This window comes from Larimichthys crocea, chromosome II (genome assembly GCF_000972845.2).
Source record: "Larimichthys crocea isolate SSNF chromosome II, L_crocea_2.0, whole genome shotgun sequence".
In the NCBI taxonomy this organism is placed as follows: Eukaryota; Metazoa; Chordata; class Actinopteri; family Sciaenidae; genus Larimichthys; species Larimichthys crocea.
Genome location: NC_040012.1, coordinates 2,621,433 through 2,628,745, shown reverse-complemented (window position 1 = coordinate 2,628,745; position 7,313 = coordinate 2,621,433). Strand labels below are relative to the sequence as shown.

General features: G+C 40.0%; 1 protein-coding gene across 2 annotated transcripts in view; it reads left to right on the top strand.

Moving 5' to 3' along the window:
* The first annotated feature begins 595 nt into the window (after positions 1-595).
* The window catches only part of LOC104934051 (enhancer of polycomb homolog 1), a 29,511-nt gene continuing 22,793 nt past the window's right edge, over positions 596-7,313 (top strand). The window contains exons 1-2 of one of the 2 annotated variants that reach the window (XM_027288912.1): positions 596-945; positions 5,951-6,030. The gene's annotated coding sequence lies outside the window, so the exon portion shown is untranslated. Of the gene's footprint in view, positions 946-3,752; positions 3,834-5,950; positions 6,031-7,313 lie in introns of both variants that reach the window. The other variant, XM_019267433.2, reaches the window with a different exon arrangement.

Below are 7,313 nucleotides of genomic sequence, written 5' to 3'. Positions count from 1 at the left end.
TATTTAGCCAAATTGCCCTAAAACTTGACCTTTTAATGTTTTAATAAGCAATGAACTGCAAGAAAAACAGGAATGCTCTTAATGTTTTGTGGCTTACAGACATACTGTAGATGAAAACCTCACGATCAAGTCATTTTAGGTCATGTTTAACTCCTCATACATTGTATATATTTAGTATATATGTAGTTTGTGGATGTGTATTTCCACGCCCATTTCCATCGTAAAACACATAATTACACAGAAAACACGACAGTTTATAGTCAAACAAGTTATAAAACATCTAAATATGAGTATACGTTTAAAAAAAATATATAAATATATGTAAAAATACGACTTTCATGACACGTCAATATATATATATGTGTGTGTGTGTGTGTGTGTGTGTGTGTGTGTGTGTGTGAGCTAACGGCTAAAAAGCCCAGAGACTTCCTCGTGACATTATCAGCCAATCACGTCTCTTCTCACGCCCCCCCCCTTCCCTCCCCCCCCTTTTTTTTCTTCGCGTGCGTGTGACGCCACGAGCCCCAGCGCTCTCCACAGGTGATTGGTGGCCTGCGCTCGTCCAATCAGAGGCCGCGTCTTACAGCAAAGTTGTTAACCCCCAACAGTAGCACTTTGGTTGCCACCTCTCTAGTTTCATCCTGCTTTACATCGACAGGAAAACAAGACTTTTTTTCACCGACCGATAAACGCCGTTTGACCGGGGGGGGTGGATGTGAAGCGGACGGCGGGTCGCTCCCTGGCAGGATTACCGGCTCACCGCTCGGTGTTTTATTCTTATGAAACCAACTGGAAGAAGTAGCAGTGGGGCTAACGTTAACGTTAACTCTCTCTCTCTGGGGCTAGCTGCGTCGTGTTGCCTTGCGTTTTTTTTTTTTTTTTTTTTTTTTGGTGAACTTCTGACTTGCAGAAATGTTCCCTAAACATCCAACGTGTGCTGACTTGGTGAGTATTTTTTTCTTCCCTTTGTAATATTTATTTATTTATTTATTTTTAACTTGAGTCAACGGTCGCCACACACACACACACACACCACAAACACACACACACACACACACACACAGAAAGGCCCACCGTGAATAGTGTTTCTGGCATCAGATGATTTCATACACGCAATCAAATTCCTGGCTTGGTCAGCTGGATGCAAATTCATCAATAAGTTTTTTTTTTTTTACTGATCACTTTGCCAGCTCTCGAGGCGTGGAGATCACGATCGATGTGAGCAAAGATTGTGTATATTATTTAAAAAAAAAAAAAAAAAAAAAACACAAATCTAGTTCACTGCTTGTTACTAAATGCTCACATTTATAATGTCGGAAACCTGATCTGGCTCCATAAAGGAGAAGAAACAAGTCAGGAGCAGGAGGAGGAGGAGGAGGCTGGAGGTGGAGACTCGATGGAGGCTTTAAGGATTTAGATCATATCACAGTATTATTATTATTATTATTTTTTTGATCATCTTGCCTGGAAATGTAACATTGCTGGATCACACAGGGTGTGTGGCTAAACAGTGCCAGGCGGTTCATGTGGTCTGCTAAGGGAACTGCTTGGCCCTGGCCTGCATGGGTCTGGATCCTTCCCCCCCTCTCCACCACCTCCTGCATTATCTACCCACCTCTCCCTACATGGACTTTAAAGGAATAAAAAGGTGGGGAGGACTTTAGTAACAGATTTGGCCTCCTTTTTTTGTTAAAGATTGAGTTTTTGGGAGACCTGCAGAGCTACTAAAGCTGCCTCATGGTGACTAGCAGTGGTTGTGGTACTCTTATTCAGCAGTTTATAATATTTAATAAACGCCAGGTTGGGTTTACAACATCAGGACAAACAGGTGAGCTGTAGACCCCCCCACCGACCACCCCACCCCCCAAAAAAAAGGCACAATAAATTGCGATTCCTGTGCTTTCCTGTGATTGTGTAAACTCTTTGGGTATTGTGGGACAAACCCCACCCTCATGGGACTGACACAAAGTATGCGAGGTATGAGAGGACTGTTTGCGAGGTTGTGACAATCTATCAGTGATTTACTCAGCTTTTCGAAGCTTGGATTCCAAGGTCGAAAATCTGAAACGCTTAAAGTATTTCATATTATTTTTGTATGATCACAGGACGCCGAGGCCCTGACCGCACACTCTAGCTCGCCTTTTATGTAATTAATAGTTAGGCTGCCATTTATCGGCACATTAAAAAAAGATTTCGAGGCTTTCATCAACAGTACAGCTTAATATCAGTGTAATTAAAAGGGTAAATCAACCTTACAACGGGAAGCAGGCGTCACAGCTCCAATTCTACATTTTAGCAGACGGTAAAATGTCTAAAGCAAGTATACGTCACAGTATTTATGATACTGACGGGATTGATCAAATATCACAAGTAGGTCATGGATGACATTCTAAGGGAACAGTTAATGTGGACAAAAGTATCAATGAAAGTCAATAGTCTGATCCTAATATACTGACAGCTTGCTAAGTGGATCCAGCAGATTAAAATTCAAATACAAAGTCTTATCCTGGTGTTTCATTTGACTCCACGCTCATCATCACAATTGCTGCTTTGCATAACGGAGCTTCTTCCTGATGAGAAATGTAAATGAATTTGGTCGATTCTCTGTTCGTGTGATCGCTCAGCTGCTGCCTTATTTCCACTTCATGGTACCGCTCGGCTCGGTTCGAGTCTCTTGGAAGGTTCGTGAGGCTCCAGGTGAGCTGAGAGGATGCTATTGGTCAGAGAGAATCATTTCTTATATGATGCGAAGTTACCAGAGTCTTTCCATCGTCTGCACTCCCATTAACACTTCACAAACTCAGATTTTTGGGCCTTCACTCTTTGCCGAAACAAAGTTTCAGCCACACACTGAGAGTCAGGAACACCATCCTTTCAATATCACCCATCGTTTCTGTTTGTCGCGTTGAAGATATCACCCAGCGTCGCTGCAATGATCAGCAAATGATCCCGTCTTCGTTGAGGTGGTCCTATCCTACCTGCAGTGGAAAATCGTACCTGGTACTGTAAGTGAGTCCAACTGAGCCGTGCCGTGTGACAGAAACGAGGTGTACACAACAGGAAGTTCCTTTGGAGGCAGGTTACAGTTGAGCTCAGATACAGACCCCCCTCTTGTGGCATTAGTGTTAATAACATAACAAGCTGTTAAAGTCTACTGTACAACCCCACCAACCGCTCTGCAAGCAGTTATTATAGCCAAACAATGTGGCCGTCACTCAGATTATTAGACAATCATAGTTCATCCTGAGAGGTATAAAAAACAAAAACCTTGGGGTGTCACGTGAGCCTGGAGTTAAAATGTCTAACACGTAACCGTGACGGCAAGATTCAAGATTTAAACACTGCTCGGGTCCTTTGCACCATCTAATCCCCTTTTCCTCCACACACATCCTTTCTGCCTGTTCTTATACAAAGTCTCAATTTCACCGTTGTCTAGATCAGTCTTGGAATTGGCGTCAGATTGTGCCTCCTCCTCTCCTGTATCGTGACATTGCACTGGTGAAAGTTGGAAGTCTGGAGGTTGCAAACAAAAATCTTTTGGTGAAACCCAACCAGGTGTGGAGGGCCGGGTCAGGCAGCACTGCTGCCAATTATGATCAGGTGGTGGACAAATGTTTCCAACCCACCACTAAAGCTCTTTTTAATTAGCAAGCGTTGGTTGAGTTTTTCTTGATCTGACTTGTGTGAAACTTGGTGTTATTTTCCCCCAAGTCTTGGCTAAATGTTGCTCTCTCTTGTTAATTGAACCTCAGGTCGTCATGATGGATTTAACAATGAAAGGAGAAGCTCAGTTCCCTTGGGTGGACCCCGGCTAAACCCAGTGTCATCAACAGGTAAGTGAATGATTGTTGAATGTTATTCTGACCTTTATACACCTTATTAACACTCTTTGGCTGTTGTTGTGCAGCAGACTAAATGCAGACACGTCCCTAAATTCATACAGAATTGTTGTTTCCTCTGGAAGCATTTACTGGGTTCAGTGTTCGACTCTGCTGGAGTCTCCTATGCTGAATAACTCACACACTCACACACACTCAGTGATTTGGATGCAAATATTTATCAAATGGCGTGCAGTGTGTGTTTGTAATGAAAGTCAGATCCTTCCCGTGTCAGACCAGAAGAGGGCGGCCTTGTTCTTGTGGTGAACGTGTTGCCTTGAAGCTTTCCACCTGGAATAAACATTTTGCTTACAGCGGGCTGTGATACCTCAGCAGTGATGGATCTGAGTGGATCTTTCAGCTCAGTTTGCTCAGACTGTTTTACTTTAGTGGTATTTTAGATGTGGATAATGTGGAACTTGTAACTCTTAACTCCCGTTAAAGATTTTGTTTTTTTACAATTTTGCACCAAAGCATGAAGAAAACGTTAGAAATATACAAGTATTTTAATAAAACGGAATAGTTTTGAATAAAGAAATACTTAAACAAGGCGACACCTTTTAGTAAAAGGAAAGGTTTTATAACAAAAAAAACTTCTGGCTTAAAAATAAAAGCATGTTATGGATATTTAATATTAAAATAAAGAATGCATAATCAATTATTCCTAATTAGCAACACCAAATTCAGGCAGTCGATCACTGCTGCACTTGTTTGTGGCATTAATTAGATAGGTAGGTAGGTAGGTAGGTAGGTAGGTAGATAGATAGATAGATAGATAGATAGATAGATAGATAGATAGATAGATAGATAGATAGATAATTTATTGATCCCAAAGGAAATCCGAGATGTTTTTAATATAATTCAGTTCATTAGATGATTCATTAAAACATATTTTTAATCACAGGTTCTTCTTCTTAACTCCCATGTACCCGTAGTGTTTCCTATGTTCCTGTTGTGTTGATCAGTTTTTGCTTTAGCTCTGTATTTTCAGTTCATGTAAGAACAGGATACTTTATACCAGATGAAATGTGCTTTGCTGTAAAATCAAACTCGTTAATTTGATTTAGAATCTGAACATTATCACCAGATTCAAACAAAGTATGTCATGCTGTCTCAGCTGTACACAATACTAACACTATGAAATAAACATGATGTGCACTAAGAAAACTGCTTCAGCTTTTGTGTTTTACACCATCCTTTCAATATCACCCATCGTTTCTGTTTGTCGCGTTGAAGATATCACCCAGCGTCGCTGCAATGATCAGCAATATCCCGTCTTCGTTGAGGTGGTCCTATCCTACCTGCAGTGGAAATCGAGAAATGTACCTGGTACTGTAAGTGAGTCCAACTGAGCCGTGCCGTGTGACGAAACGAGTGTGTACACAACAGGAAGTTCCTTTGGAGGCAGGTTACAGTTGAGCTCAGATACAGACCCCCCTCTTGTGGCATTAGTGTTAATAACATACAAGCTGTTAAAGTCTACCGTACAACCACACCAACGCTCTGCAAGCAGTTATTATAGCCAAACAATGTGGCCGTCACTCACATTATTGGACAATCATAGTTCATCCTGAGAGGTATAAAAAACAAAAACCTTGAGGGGTGTCACATGGGCCTGGAGTTGAAATGTCTAACACGTAACCTGACGTCAAGATTCAAGATTTAAACACTGCTCGGGTCCTTTGCACCATCTAATCCCCTTTTCCTCCACACACATCCTTTCTGCTTTCTTATACAAAGTCTCAATTTCACTGATGTCTAGATCAGCCTTGGAATTGGCTCAGATTGTGCCTCCTCCTCTCCTGTATCGTGACATTGCAGGTGAAAGTTGGAAGTCTGGAGGTTGCAAACAAAAATCTTTTGGTGAAACCCAACCAGGTGTGGAGGGCCGGGTCAGGCGCACTGCTGCCAATTATGATCAGGTGGTGGCAATGTTTCCAACCCACCACTAAAGCTCTTTTTAATTAACAAGCGTTGGTTGAGTTTTTCTTGATCTGACTTGCGTGAAACTTGGTGTTTTTTCCCCCAAGTCTTGGCTAAATGTTGCTCTCTCTTGTTTAATTGAACCTCAGGTTGTCATGATGGATTTAACAATGAAAGGAGAAGCTCAGTTCCCCTGGGTGGACCCCGGCTAACCCAGTGTCATCAACAGGTAAGTGAATGATTGTTGAATGTTATTCTGACCTTCATACACCTTATTAACACTCTTTGGTTGTTGTGCGCAGACTAAGCGCAGACATGTCCCTAAATTCATAGAGATTGTTGTTTCCTCTGGAAGCATTTCTGGGTTCAGTGTTCGACTCTGCTGGGTCTCCTATGCTGAATAAGTCACACACTCACACACACTCAGTGATTTGGATGCAAATATTATCAAATGGTGTGCAGTGTGTGTTTGTAATGAAAGTCAGATCTTCCCGTGTCAGACCAGAAGAGGGCGCCTTTGTCTTGTGGTGAACGTGTTGCCTTGAAGCTTTCCACCTGGAAATAAACATTTTGCTTACAGCGGGCTGTGATACCTCAGCAGTGATGGATCGAGTGGATCTTTCAGCTCAGTTTGCTGAGACTGTTTTACTTTTAGTGGTATTTTAGATGTGGATAATGTGGAACTGTAACTCTTAACTCCCGTTAAAGATTTTGTTTTTTTACAATTTTGCACCAAAGCATGAAGAAAACGTTAGAAATATACAAGTTTTTATAAAACGGAATAGTTTTGAATAAAGAAATACTTAAACAAGGCGACACCTTTAGTAAAAGGAAGGTTTTATAACAAAAATAAATTCTGGCTTAAAAATAAAAGCATGTTATGGATATTTAATATTAAAATAAAGAATGCATAATCATTATTCCTAATTAGCAACACCAAATTCAGGCAGTCGATCACTGCTGCACTTGTTTGTGGCATTAATTAGATAGATAGGATAGATAGATAGATAGATAGATAGATAGATAATTTATTGATCCCGAAGAAAATTCATGCAGCATGCAAACATACATTAAACATACATTAGAATGAACCTATAACACAGGAGCCATATGTTTTAAAATGAACCTGAGGTGGATCTAAATTTAAATATGTACAGAGAAATTAAACATTTGCAGAGAAATTAAACATTTGCGTAGGATATAAATATGTACAGAGGAATTAAAAATGTGCAGAGGAGTTACACTCTAAAAGCTTTAAATTTATAATTGATTAATTTATTGTTAATTTTCATGTAATATTTTAAGATGTTTATGTACTTTTAGAAAAATAATAATTTTGATGTTTAAATATAATAAATGCAATTTTATTTTTTTTTTATTCAGTATATATTGATATGTTTGGGCTGTGCCTAATGTTTATCTCAATAATAAATGTGCAGATCTCTAAAAGTTTAAAAAAATAAAAATATGTAAGTTTATTTTTAAACGTAAGATAATTTTTTTTTAAAAATA